Source organism: Tenrec ecaudatus, chromosome 6 (genome assembly GCF_050624435.1).
Source record: "Tenrec ecaudatus isolate mTenEca1 chromosome 6, mTenEca1.hap1, whole genome shotgun sequence".
Taxonomy (NCBI): Eukaryota; Metazoa; Chordata; class Mammalia; order Afrosoricida; family Tenrecidae; genus Tenrec; species Tenrec ecaudatus.
Window position 1 is genome coordinate 75,007,662 of NC_134535.1, and position 17,253 is coordinate 75,024,914.

General features: G+C 43.0%; 1 pseudogene; it reads right to left on the reverse strand.

The window, feature by feature from the left end:
* Nucleotides 1-13,633: 13,633 nt before the first annotated feature.
* Nucleotides 13,634-14,211, reverse strand: LOC142450877 (ubiquitin-conjugating enzyme E2 C pseudogene; annotated as a pseudogene).
* Between the last annotated feature and the right edge of the window lie 3,042 nt (nucleotides 14,212-17,253).

Genomic DNA, 17,253 nt, shown 5'->3' on the forward strand with positions numbered 1-17,253 from the left:
AGCCTTGTACATCTTAGCACTTTTATTCCCTCTAGTTTTGGTAAATTTTTTTTAGAAAATGTATTTTTTGTATAGAAAAATGACTTGCATTTTAGCATATCTTCATGTCAGAAAGCTATTATAGACCTGGCAGTTTGATATTTTGGGGATACCAAGATTCAGTATTTGAGAGATTGCTGTGCTCAGAGCTCACAGGATAGGCCGAGACAAACACACTTGACAGAAGGGAAATACAATTGTAGGCATGTGTTACAGAGATTAAGCATAATGCCCTAAAGTCAGTTCTAACTTGGTGATCCTGTACGGAGTTTCTGAGGCAGTAAACTTCATTCCTCCCTCCCAAGGTTTAATCTTGAAAATATGCCAAAAGAAAGTAACTGATACATACTTTTAGGTTTAGGGAGAAATAATACAAAACATTAATTGTGAATCATCCCTGAAAGATTTGTTAGGGACTGCGTTAAATAGCTAATAAGCATGTAGCATTAAGAAAGTATAGCTTAATGGATTTTGCCATTTCTGGAAACATTTGGTGTCAACAAGTGACTTCATTTATTGCTTAGGTAGCAAGCTTTGTGCCTGGTTTAAACAGATTTAGAACTAAGGTTGAATGTCCCTACCACAAGCATGTAGGGCATTTCCTCTTACCATTAAATCCCTTTTTTAATCGTTTTACTAGGGGCTCATACAACTATTATTGCAATCCATACATCAATTGTGTAAAGCACATTTGTACATTCATTGCCTTCAGCATTCTCAAAACATTCACTCTCAGCTCAAGCCCCTGGCATCAGTTCATTTTTCCCTTCTCCCCGCTCCCCCATCTCTGCTGAACCCTTGATCTCTTGATGTGAATAGTCAATACAGTAAATGTATTTCAGAATTACTATCCATATAATGGATAATGTTTGTGCATCTGCAGATTGGGGAGTAAAATATTGTAATAATTCCCTAGTGTGATCAGATTAGGTTCATTTGTAAGTGGTCGAATTGGGCTTTGTGACAGCCCACTAAAGATGGCCCCATTCTTGACAACACTAGAGAATCCTAAAAATAACCAAATTGTGTCATTGCTTACCCAATTGTATTATGAAACTGGATAATTTAACTGTTCATGTGAAGAGCTTTCTCAGAATTCTTAAATTTTCAGTCAATTAACTCATTTCCATATGCCAGCAAAACATTTTATGGCCCTATCATGATCATAACGTTAAAGCTGCTAACAAGTATGGTTCTTGGTATCTTTTACAACCATTACCTTTTTTTGTTCTCACCCCTATACCTCTGATTTGTTAAATCAGATATTCTTAAACTTACATTAATCAAAGGCCTAGGGGCTGAACCTGCTCACCTTTCAGTAACCTGGTTTGTAACCATTGTGCCACCAGAACAAGGTATTAAGAGTACTTGGGGCCCAACTTTCAGTTTTAGTTGGTCCACCTAAGGCACAAGAAATTGGAATATAACAGAAATGTGTTCCTTGGCTCTCATGGCATCAATCTTAACTGGGGAACAACTCCAGAGCAGAGCTGAATCTCAGAGGGCAAGAAGTTAGCTCAACCTGGTTTACAGCCCTCAAGGTGATTCCGCTCTAGAAACTAGGTTATGATTCCATTGACCCTACTGGATTAGTGACGCAGTGAAGGAATCAGTCCATCAGGAAGAATCAAATACAGCTATAAACAAACAACCTTGGTTAAACAAAGTTAATTCATGTAGACTTGTATGCTGATTCCCACCTTGAAGTGTTGGGAAGGGAGAAGATCTAGGCTGTGGAGTGACTGGAATAAGCCGCCTCCATTCTCAGAGGACAGCCTTTGCTACCCTGGAAGAATGAGCAGCCGCAGGGATAGGTACGACTTGCTGAAACTCTACTCTGACAATGCAGTTTGCCGTTTTCTTAAAATAAGTCCCTATGATTGCTCTGTGTCCTTGGACATCTGGGTGCATTTGGGGTGGCCATAACTCAGTTGTCAAAACAGCTGATGCCTCCTTGTTGAATTTAACTGGCCCAGTAGATCTCTTTGGAACCTACTATAAGTCAGAATTGACAGAAAAAGATGGGGGGGCTCTGATGGTTTAGTGGTTGGGCTGCCAACCACAAGGTTCACAGTTCAAAACCAGCCTCTGAAGGAGAAACGAGGCTTTCTCTCTGCTGTAAACAGTTTCAGAAACCCACAGGGCAGTTCAGTTCTACCCTTCCTTGTAGGTTCACTGTGAGTCAATTGATGGCAGTGAGTTGATTCAGTCTAATGGTGGATTATACATTGGCCTGCTAACTGTAAAGCCTGAGTGGACTGAGTTGGTTTTGGTAATCAGGATAAAAAGTTCATTGCAGAGAAAACTTGTCCGTAGTCATCCTTTGATCACAAGAGATGTTTATGAACACTTTTGAACTTAAACCCTAGTGGCAGTACTGTCTTAATTTGTCCGTATATAATACTACCTTCGTACACTAACTTACTATTGCTATTAAACTCCTGAGAAACTGAAATTTTTATTACATTCAAACAGCCTTATATAACTTGGTGGTGATTGATTTGAATAGTGCAGATTTGGGTGATTCTTGATCTGGTCACTGAAAATCCACCAGCATTAGATGATGGGAGGGACTCAGGTGGTACAGTGGGTTAAACATGGGACAATTAGCAGCCCAGCTGCTCTGTGGGACAAAAAGGAGCCAGGCTGTTTCCTTAGCTTTATAGCCTCAGGAACCCAGTGGAACCAGGTCTCTGCCCTATGGTGTCACTGTGAGGTTGGAGTCAACTTGACAAGTAGTGGGTGTGGAGTTTAAGATGATAATGCAGTGTCCTTCCAAAGATAGAAAACTACATGTGTTAAAAATTTGGCCTTATTAAAATTTTATGTAAGTTTTAAAAGGTAATAGAAGAAAACCACATTTGAAGGACAGTCATAAGCCACATTTTTTAATGATAAAAGGAATAGACATTTTACTTTTAAATGTTAGTGACCAGTAAGCACGAAAAGATAGCATCCTAGTACCAATTAGGGAACTGCAACTTGAATCAATGAAATTTCATTATATAAAAGTTTTGCCAGGATACTGGGAAATTAATAAATTAGTAAGGGTGCTTTTAGAAGGTAGGACTCATTTAAATGTACATTTTATTTCTCAGACTTATGAAAATATTATGATATATACAAGAAGCCCTGGTAGTGCTGTAAGCATTGGACTCCTACCCACAAGGTCAACTTCCCTGGGAGAAAAATGAGGCTAGCTAATCGGGCAAAGATTTACAGAGTTGGAACTTTATAGGGTTCTTATGAGTCCTAATCAACTCAATGGATACACAAGGATGTTGCGAATTTTTTCCCCCATTCTTGAAACAGTCACTTAAATGATAAAGAAGTTTGAAAACACTACTGCATAATATGCAGTCATAATCAATGCCAAAAATCCCTGAACGTAAACGTAATGAAACAAAGTTCACCAGAATGGTTTATTTAAAAACACCCACAAATACAAGTTATTTACATTGAATTTTTAAAATTTGGAATTTTACATTATGTGCATATGAAATGGGTAGAAATTGAATGGTATGTATGCTAAACAAGTTTTTCAGTGGCTATTTCTGGGAAAAGGAATGAAATTTGGGGGAAAGTGATAAAACTTCTAATCCTTCTTGCCTAGACTTACTGTATAATTTTGTGTGTATGTGTAATTTTTTAAAGGACAAAAGCACTCTAAAATTGTTAGAATGAGTTCTGAGGTAGGACATCTCTGGATACCACTGGAAAATGGCTGTGGGAACTAGCTGCTTACATGAAATGTGAAACTGGTTAGCTTTGAAAAGATTAAAGAATTATGAAATGAATTTATAATCATGAAATGTTTAATTGTACAGGATGATTGTTAAGAATGTAGATTAAAAAAGAATGTAGATAATAACTTTTTAAAAATTGTTTTATTAACCTTTCTGATTGAGGTCACGATAGATGCTCTGGATAGAATGGCAAAACAGGTTAAAACAAAACTCAGATTCTTAAAAGAGACTATCTGTACTAGGTGAGACCAAAGGACTCGCTGAGACTGTCATCCTGAGACACTCGAAACCTTGAATCAAAACTATTTCTTGTTAACAACCATCAAGTCTGTTCCAACCCGTAGCAATCCTGTGCACAACAGAATGAAACACTGCCACCGCGGTCCTGCACCATTCCCACAGTACTTCCTTGCTGGAGCCCATTGCTGCAGGCAGTATGTCAATCCATCTCAAGGGTCTTTCTGATCCACTGCCCCTCTACCAAGCAATGTTCTCCAGGGACTGGGCTCTGCTGACAACATGTTCTAACTATGTGAGATGAAGTCTCACCATCCTTGCTTCTAAGGAGCATTCCAGGTGTCCTTCCAAGACATTTGTTTGCTCTTCTGGCAGGTCATGGTACTTTTCAATATTTTTCCCAACATCATAGTTCAAATGCATCGATTATTCTTGGGTCTTCCTTGTTCATTGTACAACTTTAACATGCATATGAAGCAAAGAAAAATACTATGGCAAAGTGCCATCTTTGCTCCTTAATACATAAAGAGGCTTTATGCAACTATTTGCCCAAATGCAAGAGGCTTGATATCTTGGCTGCTGCTTCCTTGAGCATTGATTGTGGATTCAAGCAAGATGAAATCCTTGATAACTTCTATCTTTGCTCTTTTTCTGGTAACTTCCTGTCAATAATCTGCTGTAGCCATTTTTATATTCAGCAAAATTTTTTTTATTAAAAAACATTTTATTAGGGGCTCATACAATTCTTATCACAGTTCATACATATACATACATCAATTGTATAAAGCACATCTGTACAGTCCCTGCCCTAATCGTTTTTTTCTCCTCTTTTTTTACATTTTATTAGGGACCCATACAACTCTTATCACCATCCATACATATACATACATCAATTGTATAAAGACTGGGGTCTTAAAGGCTTGAAGATAAACAAGCGGCCATCTAGCTCAGAAGCAACAAAGTCCACATGGAAGAACACACCATCCTGAGTGAGCGAGTGATCCCAAAGGGATCAGTTATCAGGCATCAAAGAACAAAAAATCATTATATCATTGGCTGCACACCTCCATGATAGGATCGCTGAAGACAAATGGGTGCATAAGCAAATGTGGTGAAGAAAGCCGATGGTGCCCGGCTATCAAAAGAGATAGTGTCTGGGGTCTTAAAGGCTTGAAGGTGAACAAGCGGCCATCTAGCTCAGAAGCAAAAAAGCCCACATGGAAGAAGTACACCGGCCAGTGTGATCACGAGGTGCCAAGGGACCAGGTATAAGGCATCATGCAAAAAAAAAAAAAAGATGTGTGTGTATATATGTGTATATGTATATATATACCATATTAAATGAAGGGGAAGTGCAGAGTGGAGACCCAAGGCCCAAGTGTCGGCCAATGGAGATCCCCTCATAGAGGGGTTTAGGAGAGGAGATGGGTTAATTAGGGTGTGAGGTAGTACCGATGAAGAACACAGCTTTCCCCCAGATCCTGGATGCTTCCTCCCCCCAACTACCATGATCCGAATTCTACCTTGCAGGGCTGGATAGGACAGAGGCTGTACACTGGTACATATGAGGGCTGGAGGTACAGGGAATCCAGGGTGGATGATACCTTCAGGACCAAGGGTGTGAGGGGCGATGCTGGGAGAGTGGAGGGCTAGTGGGTTGGAAAGGGGGAACTGATTACAAGGATCCACATGTGACCTCTTCCCTGGGAGAGGGACAGCAGAGAAGGGGGGAAGGGAGACTCCGGATAGGGCAAGATATGACAAAATAACAATAACGAGGTATAAATTACCAAGGGCACATGAGGGAGGGGGGAAAGGGGAGAGAGGGGAAAAAAAAAAGGACCTGATGCAAAGGGCTTAAGTGGAGAGCAAATGCTTTGAGAATGATTGGGGCAGGGAATGTATGGATGTGCTTTATACAATTGATGTGTGTATATGTATGGAAAATTTTATTTATTATTGGATAATCTCCACACTATTGGGTCACCTGTCTTTGGAATGCGCAGAAATATGGATCTCTTTCAGTTGGTTGAGCAGGTAGCTGTCTTCCTAATTTCTTGTCATGGACAAATGAGTGCTTCCAGTGTTTGATTAGCTTGTTCAAACATTTCAGTTGTTATGTCAAACATTCCTGGAGTCTTATTTTTCGTTAATGCTTTTAGTGTAGCTTAAATTTACTCCTTTAATATTGTTTCCTGATCATATGCTATTGAAATGGTTGAATGTGAACTGATTTTTTAAAATTGTTTTATTAAGGGCTCATACAACTTTTCACAATCCGTACAAACATCAATTATGTAAAGCACATTTGTACATTCATTGCCATTATCATTCTCAAAAACATTTGCTCTCCACCTAAGCCCCAGGCATCAGCTCCTCATTTTTACCCTTCCCTCGCCGCTACCCCCCTCCCCCACATGAACTCAAGATTATTTATAAATTATTTTGTCATATCTTGACCTGTCGGACGTCTCTCTTCACCCACTTTTCTGTTGTCCGTCCCCCAGGGAGGAGGTCACATGTTCCCTCTTTCAAACCCACCCTCCCAGTACCACCACTCATACCACTGGTCCTGAAGGGATCATCCGCCCTGGATTCCCTTTGTTTCCAGTTCCTATCTATACTGGTGTACATCCTATGGTCTAGCCATACTTGCAAGGGAGAATTCAGATAATGATAGTGGGGAAGCATTTAGGAACTAGAGGAAAGTTGTATTTTTCATCTTTGCTATATCGCACCCTGACTGGCTCCTCCCCCGAGACCTAAAATTATTTGTTCTGATGAAGCCTGATACCTGATCCCCTCGATACTTCGTGATCGCACAGGCTGGTGTGCTTCTTCCATTTGGGCTTTGGTGTTTCTGAACTAGATGGCCGCTTGTTTGCCTTTAAGATCCTAGATGCCATATCTTGATAGCCAGGCACCATCAGCTTTCTTCACCACATTTGCTTATTCACCCGCTTTGTCGGTTGTGTCCGGAAGGTGAGCTTCAAAAATGCCAATTTATTTATTTTATTTATTTTTTAACAGGCAGGGAGGGCTTTTTTCTCGTTTTTGTTGACGTTGGCTCAGAAGGGGCAGAAAAGTGCGCATTTCAGTGGCTTAATGTGATCAAAAGTATAAACAAAGTCCCGCACATCAGTTATTTCACATTAACAGCAGGTTAAAAAAAAAAAAGTCAGTGCTGTGTTGGAATGTCCTGATGGCCCAGTGGTGACAATGTTCAGCTTCAACCTCCAAGGCCAGCTGTTTGGACCCCGGCAGCCAGTCGTTCCCAGCTCCCAGAGAGCGACAGCCTTGACCCTCCAATAGGGTCACTCGGAGTCAGAAGCGACTCAGCACTGGGCTTGGGGCTGGCATGGACTGCAAGATACGCATTTATTTCCATTCAATAACCAACCAACCTAGCACCTTCAAAATAAATACCCATAAGCTCTTTGTAAGCACAAAATTTTTTCAACAGGTGGCATGGGCAATGTAAAATAGCACGTTCAAAGCCGAGATGAGACACATTCCGCACACGCCTGCCCTCCTGTCACCCTGCCTGGAACTCAACCTCACACTGCCGCAGGAGAGCCCTGCCTCTCTGGCTCACAGGAACTCCTGTGGAGTCTCTTCAAGACCCCAAACCTTCACCGTCCCTAGGCCCCAAGCTAGACAAACGTGTTTAGAACAAAGGAGACCAGTGTTTGAACCAGGGTGGAGAGCTTTCTCAGTGGGGTTAGTTAGCTGGCCACATTTCCATTTGAATGCCCACGGAACAGTGGCCCGGGCCTCCCAGACACCATTGAGCCCGCTCTGCAACCAGTGCCTTCAAGTCTGCTGAGTGGGGGCAGAACATCTGTGGTTCATTCCCTGTTGGGCAGAAATGAGCTCTTACCCCACTGGGACACAATGGTGCCTAAGCAGGGCGCCCTCATGGTTGCATCCCCTTTGGCACACGTTGGCCATCAGTACTTCCTGGTGCGTCTGACAGATGCACCAGTTTAGTTTCTTGCGGGCACTCCACCTGGACACTGGCACTCCCAGCCTTATTCTTAACAAGTCGAACCAGATACATAGTCAAGCATGGACGAGCAGACCAGGCAGTTACTGGCGTTACAATGTGAGGGGGTGTGGGGGCTGGAGAATCATTGCTAGTACATTTTCTGTTTGGTCTTTCTCTGAGCCATGAGTTTACCAACTGTCCAGACCATCGGTCCTTTCCGAGTGGGGACGTTCTGAGTCCTGCTCGTCCGCTGGCCAGCCTGGGACCGTCGTCCTGTTTCCAAGTCCTCGGAAGAGTGCCTGCCCGTTCCCGGTCACCGCCACTGAGCGGGTTTGTAGACACAAAATGCCACAAGGACCATGATGACCAGCAGGATGCTGAACACGGTGCCCATCAACACCAGGTTCTGCCCTCTCAGCTCTTTCCTCTATTTTCCTTGACTTTCCTCCTGTTCAACTAGCATGCTCAGTCCCCGTCAAGGTTTCAGTAATTCCTCTTGGTTATATTACCCTTGATGACGCCCTACCAGGCCTCCCACACCCTCCTCACCACCAATTTGAATCACTTGCTGTTCCCATGTCCCTGAGTCTGTTAACACCACTTCCTTTACCCCCACCTCCTCCTATCCCATGTCCCCCCGAACTGTCGGTCCCGTTGTTTTCTCCTCCAGATTGTTCATCCAACCTATCTTATTTAGACAGACCTGCAGAGATAATTACATGTACAAAAACAAGACAGAGCAAAACCAAGCAACAATATACAACAAAACAACAAACCAATGACAAAACACAACAAGAAAGAAAAGCTTGTAGTTAGTTCAAGGATCATTTATTGGCCTTTAGGAGTGTTTTCCAGTCCAGTCTGTTGGGGCACCACGCCCTGGCCCAAAGTCCACCTTCAGCATTCCCTGGGGACCTCGCCACTCCGTTCCCTTGCTGTTCTGTTGCACCACCTTAGTGTTTTGCCTCGGTGTGGTTGGATCAGATCAGGCACAATTCCCACACTGTGTCTCCGGTGTTGTCCCCTGTAAGGCTATGGGTCAGTGAGAGACATCATGTCTCAGCATGCCCGGGCATGTGGTCCTCTCTGTGGATTGGCTGCTCTGAGTGGGAATATCATCTTCAAGGCTTGGTGGGCCAGGATGTGCTCCACTCTCTCTTCCTCCCCCTTCATCTGCTCCCATGTGCTCTGATCAGACATGTCCCTCTCTCTGAGCTGCAGCTTCCTCTGAAATAAATTCTTCTGGGGGGAGGGGCAGCTATCCAGTAGTTGGGGCCGGCACCTCATACTTCTCTCCTGTCTTTTTAATAAGCTTTTGCTTTTTTTTCATGTACTGGAATTTGACTAACCAAAACATAAATGAAAAAAAAATATTGACACCTTGTGAAAAATTTAATGAACACCACCGCCCAGTTTACAATTCGCTTGGAATTTGGCAAATTAGAACCTACGTTTCTGTGTAAGCCTTCACCAAAAGCAAAGATTTAAAAAAAGAAATCTAGAAACAAAGAAGACCTTCTACTAATGACCAGCCTGGTGGAAGACGAATGTGGATGGTGCTCAACAGGAGGGATCCTGTTGTGCTATGGAGTTTGTTCCATTCCAAACAAGAAAGCCACACATTGCCTGTCAGGTACCATCTTTATCATTGCTATGTTTGATCCATTGTTGCAACCGCTGTGTCAATCTGTCTTGTAGGTCTTCCACTACTTTGCGAAGCACCATGTCTTTCTCCAAGGACTCTTCCCTCCCAATAACTTGTCCAGGGTACATGAGAGGAAGTCTTGCCATCTTGCTTCTAAGGATCATTCTGTTTGTACTTCCTCAAGATAGATTTGGTCGTATTAACACTTTACAGAGATTGTTTTTGCAGATGAATCCAATGCAACATGTCCTTTGATTTCTTCACTGTTTCTTCCATGGGCACTGATCCTGAATCCAAATAAAATGAAATTATTGATAATGGCCATCCTTTTTTCTGTTTATCATGATGTTGTTAAATCAGTTGTAATGATTTGGGGACTTTTTTTATTGGGGTATAATTCATGCAGAAGGCTATTTTTTTCTAATTTTCATTAGTGTGTCATCTCCTTTTGATTTTTAGCAAGCAAGGTTGTATTATCTGTATATCACAGGTTAACAAGTTTTCTTCCAAGTATTTCAAACAAAACCTGCCACAGAGTTCAGATTTCTACTCACAGAAACCCTATCTAGGGTTTTTTGAGACAGAAATCTCATCTTTTTCCCACAAAGTGGCTGGTGGGCTTTGAACCACCAACCTTGTGGTAAGCAGTTTAACCAAGAATATAAAACTAACCAAACTCACTGCCATCAAGTTGACTCCAACTCATAGACAGCCTATGTAGAATGGAATAGTACTGCCCCATGTAGATTTCCAAGTCTGTAACTCTTTATAGGAGAGCAGAAAGCCTCTTCTTTCTCCCAGACAAGTTAGTGGTTTTGAACTGCTGATCTTGTGGTTAACAGCCCAAAGCATAACCCACTATTCTACCAGGGCTTCTAAACAGATAGTTGGTGGAAAATCCAATTTCCACTTAGGACAAAATTGATAAATTTTTCAGTCATAAATTATGGAATGCAGTCATTTGAAATTAATTTGTTGCAAAAACAAGATTTGGTTTATATGGTTGCTTCATCTCTTGTATTTTAGATACAATTATTACCTTAGGGCTAGCTGAATGTTAATCAAGAAATATGAAGTAGGATCAAAACATGTAGAACTCTAAAAGAAATGGCATTGCTTAGTCCGTACAACCTAATCCAAGCTAATCTTATTTACTTTTATTTTAGACAGTGTTACTTAAAAACTTAACAGGTTATCTGATCTGAGAAGATGGGGGAAAGAGCTTGCTGAGACCAAACATTGGCAGTAAAGGAGTCGAAAAAGTGTAAACATGTATGATGCTGAAGAAGACTGTGATTTGGTCAATATCAAAGTTTTGAGGTGCTTAAGTCTGGAGGAAGTCAAAAGGGAGTGCCTTAGCTTCAGTATAAAATTCTTTTTCTTTTAGGTCTCAAATGCTTCAAAACATAGATAAATTATAAACTGATTTATGAATGGCCAGTGTAGATTGAGAGGAGACTAGGTATTTTTTTAAGATTATGGTATGAATTGGGGGAAGTCAGCCCCCCACTACTAATCATGGGTTCAGTAAACACTATTGTATGGTTGATATTAAAGTCATCGAGAGCATGAGAGATATTGCAATAATGGAGTCAGACACATTTCATAGTAGCATGCTCACCTCAGCCCTGGTGGTCCACTTGGAGAGAGGGGTAAGGGGAAAGGGAAACAAAAGGGAGGAGAGGTCAAGGGAGGAGCTGAAAGAGGGGAAGGCCTCTGGCTAACCCAGGCCTATATACCTTTGGGGGGCGTGCAAGCCAACTAATTACAGGTAAAGACATACTTCACAGGAAGGGGTTGTACTATAGGTTATACAGCAATGAGAGGGGGTGGTCTAGGGACATACACGCAATAGGAAGAGGAGGGATTGGAGGTATACACATGACAAGATGGGTGGATCCTAGATTTAGGATGGAAGCTTAACTTTGACCTGATCTCTGGATCTCCATTGGAACCATTATCAGTAGGGTGTGAAACTCCACCTACAGGAACCAAATCAATAAATACAGGCCTGACCATTGTCCTTAACAGCAGGGAGCAGGACCCTCTGCAGGCTGGCAACTGATTGCCCTCAGGGAAGATACCTGCAAGTGTCTGACCTCGCCCCACTTAAGATCCCAGTTTAAAACAACTGATTTTTTGTAGCAAAAAAAAGAGTAAGAGAAAATTATAGCTATCACATCCCAAATCCCACTGCCATTGAATCAATGCCAACTCATAGTGATTCTATACCAGCGGGTTCTCAACCTGTGGGTCGCAACCCCTTTGGGGGTTGAATGACCCTTTCACAGGGGTCCCCTGATTAATAACAGTAGCAACATTATGGTTATGAAGCTGCAACGAAAATAATTTTATGGTTGAGGGTCACCACAACATGAGGGACTGTGTGAAAGGGTCGCTGCAGCATCAGGAAGGTTGAGGACCATTGCTCTATACTATAGGGTACACTAGGACTGTGCCCTAGGGTTTCTAGGTTTGTAGATTTTTCTAACAGGGCCCACTAACCACTAGCATTCCTTAGGAGTCAAAGAGTATTGCTACTAGGCTTTCAGTTCGTAAGCAGCGTTAATACAAGATGAGTGGATGGCTGCCGACAAGTTCTCTGTTATACGCCTGTCTGAGCCACCTAAAAACTCCCAAACCAGACCCACTACCATTGAGTCAATTTTGACTCATAGCCTCCCTAGACATAGTTTCCAAGATTATAAATCTTTATGGGAACAAATAGCCTCATCTCCTGTGGAAGAGCAGATGGTTTTGAACTACCCTTCTCAGGGTTAGTAATCCAGCACTTGCTCACTCAACAGCATCTCCAGGGCTCCTCCTTGGGCTCCTTCGCTTACACTCACCCACTGCCATTGGGCGCGTTTTTTGACTCCCAGTGCTGCTATAGGACAAAAAAAACTACCCTTTGGGGTTCTCAATACCTTTTGTAACCTTTTTTAGGCACATAATTTAAATATCATACATTTCAGCAGTTCAATCATTCAATCATATCAAGGAGAATGGTACAATCACCACCACATCCATTTTAGAATACCCCCCTCATGGTTAAAATGCCCCTAAAATAAGTTGTGCAATCACAATCAGTTTTAGTGCTTCCTCCCCCTCCCTCCAGCCTCTTAGTCCTTTTTTTTTTTTTTTTTTACATTTTATTAGGGGCTCATACAACTCTTATCACAACCCACACATATACATACATCAATTGTATAAAGCACATCTGTACATTCTTTGCCCTAATCATTCTGAAAGCATTTGCTCTCCACTTAAGCCCTTTGCATCAGGTCCTCTTTTTCCTTTTCCCCCTCCCTCCCCGCTCCACCCCCCCCTCCTCTTAGTCCTTTCTTAAGTAGCATTTAGTCACTACCAAGCAGAGAGCCTCATCTTCTCCCAAGGAGCAACCTTGACCTTGCAGTTAGCAGTTCAATGCCTAACCCAGGATGGCACCAGGGCTCCTTTTAGTCTCCTTAAGGGGTCTTTCAAAGTAAAAACGGAAACAATTAAAGAGCAGCTTCCAGTTCAGTGCCTTGCAGAGGGACTGAAGCAGTGAGTGCACAATAGAGAGCTGACAGACCAGGCAGGGCTGTACAGGTGCTACAGGATGGCGTTTCCTTCTGTTGGACACAGGGTGTCTTTGGAGGTGAATCCAACCTGATGGGGCCTCATAAGAACAATAAGAATTTGTTCACAAAAGGATCTTGGGGGACACAAATGGTTTGCAGTTTGTGCTCTACTATTGGCCTAAAGCTTGGTGATTCAAACCCGCCAGTGCTTCTTTTTTTTTTTTCAAACCCGAACCAACCCCAAATGTTATTTATTTAATACAATCATCACAGGGTGCAAATGGAGACTTAATTTAAAAAACAAACACAACAGAAATGACACCACAGTTTGAGATAAGAGTTCTACACAGACATCAAGGAGCGGGGTGGAGGGAGGACAGACAGCTACAGAAGAGAAGAGAACGCAAGAACAGGGAAGGTCAGGGCTCTTGGCTGGAGACTTGCTTTGAGTAGGTTTCCTGCAGGTATTTCTTAAAGGCTGTGGGGTTTTTCCAGAGTTCCGCAGCATGTGTGTTCAAAGGGCTGTCGATGTTGGGCTCTCCCAGAAGGCTCTGGATGGAGAGGAGAATCGTCCTGACGTCATACAGGGCAGACCACTTGTCCTTCAGGATGTCCAGGCAGATGTTACCCTGAGTGTCCACGTTGGGGTGGTAGCAGGGGGTGAGGAACTTCACTGTGGGTGCATTGTAAGGGTAGCCACTGGGGAACTCCAGGGAGAGCTTATACCTCAGGTCTTCATAGACTGTACCAGCTGCTCCGTGGATGGTCCCTATCCACTTGAAAAGGTTGTCTGATTCCGGGAAGGCAGAGATTCCTTTGTCGCCAGACATCATGAGGGTCATCAGCTCCTGTTGTAGCCTCTTGCCCACGGAACCCCGGGCTGCGCCCCCGCTGGGCTGGGCTCCTTTCCGGGCGGCTATGACACTGGCTGCGGCTGGGTCGCGGTTTTGGGAGGCCATTCGCCCGGTGTTGGCAGACGGGATCTCCGGAGACTGGAAGGCAACTGCCCCGGCAGTGCTTCTTAAGAAAGGCCTGGCATTCTGCTTCCAAAAAATTACAGCAAGAAAGCCCAATGAAGCACCATATTACTCTGATACATAGTAAGTTTCCAGGAGTCTGGAGTGAATTGATGGAAATGGGATAATTTGCTGCTTGTTTGTTTGTTTTGTTAACTAGTTTGCTGCCCAACTTAGTGGAGCATTGGCCATGCCTGAAAAGTGGGTACTCGACATTTTGATTCTGTCACTAATATTACTGTTTGGCCCTGTTCTATCCATGAATGAATTCCTAATTACCATGCCCATTTCTTATTAACACTTTTTTATAGGATTTTTATAAGGAACGATGGTGTCACAGCAGTTAAAGCAGTATCCTCTAAACACAGGAGCAGATATAGCGGTCTGCTTCTGAAACCCGTTTACGGCCTTGGCACCCATTGGGTACAGTTCTACCCTGTCTTCTAGGGTGGTTTTGCTTACTCTATGATTGGTACTGGTGATCAAATTCTCCTTGACAGTCTCTTTCTTTGTTCTTAGCACTATGTTTTTTGGTTCTTACTCTGTCTTCTTTTGGTTATTTTTTTCTCTACCTGCTTTTTTTCTTTTTAAAATCATTTTATTAGGGGCTCATACAACTCTTATTACAATCCATACATAAATCAATTGTATAAAACACATTTGTACATTCATTACACTCATCATTCTCAAAACATTTGCTCTCGACTAAAGTCCCTGGCATCAACTCCTCATTTCCCCCTCCCTCCTCCTTCCCCCTCCCTCATGGACCCTCGATAATTTATAAATTATTAATTTGTCATATCTTACACTGTCTGGTGTCTCTCTTCACCCACGTTTCTGTTGTCTGTCCCCCAGGGAGAAGGTTATATGTAGATCCTTGTAATCGGTTCCTTCTTTCTACTCCCACCCTCCACCCTCCTGGTATTGCCACTCTCACCACTGGTCCTGAAGGAATCATCTATCCTGGATTCCCTGTGTTTCCAGTTCCTATCTGGACCAGTGCACACCCTCTGGTCTAGCCAGATTTATAAGGTAGAGTTGGGATCGTGATAGTGGGGGGGGGGGGGTTAGGGATGAAGCATTTAGGAACTAGAGGAAAGGTGTAGGTTTCATCATTGCTACATAGCACCTTGACTGGTTGGCTCATTTCCTCCCCACGACCCTTCTGTAAGGGGATGTCCAATTGCCTACAGATGGTCTTTGGGTGCACACTCCACACTCCACCTCATTGACAATGATATGATTTTTTGTTCTTGATGCCTGATACCTCATCCCTTCGATACCTCATGATCATGCAGGCTGGTGTGCTTCTTCCATGTGGGCTTTATTGCTTCTGACCTAGATGGCCACTTGTTTACCTTCAAGCCTTTAAGACCCTAGACACTATATCTTTTGGTAGCCGGATACCATCAGCTTTCTTTCTTTTTTTTTTTTTACCATCAGCTTTCTTCACCACATTTACTTATGCATCCATTTGTCTTCAGCGATCATATTGGGGAGGTAAGCACACAATGATATGACCTTTTGTTTGATGTTGATGCCTTCTTCTTAGATGTTGCTATGTTCTCTTGGATTCCTTTTCCCTTCCTAGACAGGGTTACCATGGACACTTCAAATTTACTGTTCCCTCCGCTCTTCCCTTCTTCAGACCCTTTGATAGTTCCATTATCGTGCAAAAGCAAGATTAAAGGGGGCTGACGGGAGAAAATCTGGGAACATAGCTTCATATAACCATAGTTTTTTAATACGAAGATTGAGGGTTTCTACCATAGAATGTCAGAAGAAGAAACAAATCTGTCTTAGTAGAAGTACAACTAGAATCCTTCTTAGCAGTGAGAATGGCAAGACTTAGTCTCATGTACTTTGGACATGTTGGCAGAAGATAATAGTCCTGGGAAAAGCTCATAAAAGTGGACGATCTTAAAAAAAGAGGAAGCCTGTCAAAGGTGGATTGAAGCAGTGGCTGCAACATTGAGCTCAAATGTAACAGTTGTGAAGATGTCACAGGACTGGGCAGTATTTCTTCCTGTTGCCTATAGGGTCACTGTGAGTTGGAGCTGACTCCACAGCTGACAACCACCACCACTGAAACAACAACAATAGTACAGAGCCAGCAACTGGTGCCATGGTTCTTAGGGTAACAACAGGGAAGTTTGGCGGGGGGGGGGGGGTGGGGGGAGAGGCTAATAACAAAGGATGCCTGAGTGAACAAAGTGGTTCAAACTGATTATGACAATGATTACACGACTCTTTTTTTTAAATTAGGGGCTCACACAACTCTTATCACAATCCATACATATACATACATCAATTGTATAAAGCACATCTGTACATTCTTTGCCCTCATCATTTTCAAAGCATTTGCTCTCCACTTAAGCCCTTTGCATCAAGTCCTCTTTTTCCCCCTCCCTCCCTGTCCCCCCTCCCTCGTGAGCCCTTGATAATTTATAAATTATTATTTTGTCATATCTTGCCCTGTCCAGCGTCTCCCTTCACCCCATTTTCTGTTGTCCACCCCCCGGGGAGGAGGTCACATGTAGATCCTTGTAATCGGTTCCCCCTTTCCAACCCACTCTCCCTCTACCCTCCCCATATTGCCCCTCACACCCCTGGTCCTGAAGGTATCATCCACCCTGGATTCCCTGTGCCTCCAGCTTCTGTCTGCACCAGTGTACAACCTCTGCTCTATCCAGACTTGCAAGGTACAATTCGGATCATGGTAGTGGTGGGGAAGAAGCATTTAGGAACTGGAGGAAAGCTGTATTCTTCATCTGTGCTACATCACACTCTGACTGACTCATCTCCTCCCTTTGACCCCTCTGTGAGGGGATCTCCAGTGGCCGACAAATGGGCTTTGAGTCTCCACTGCACTTCCCCCTTCATTCACTATGGTAAGATTTCTTTTTTTTTTTGATGATGTCTTATACCTGATCCCTTCTACACCTCATGATCGCACAGGCTGGTGTGCTTCTTCCATGTGGGCTTTGTTGCTTCTGAGCTAGATAGCCGCTTGATTACA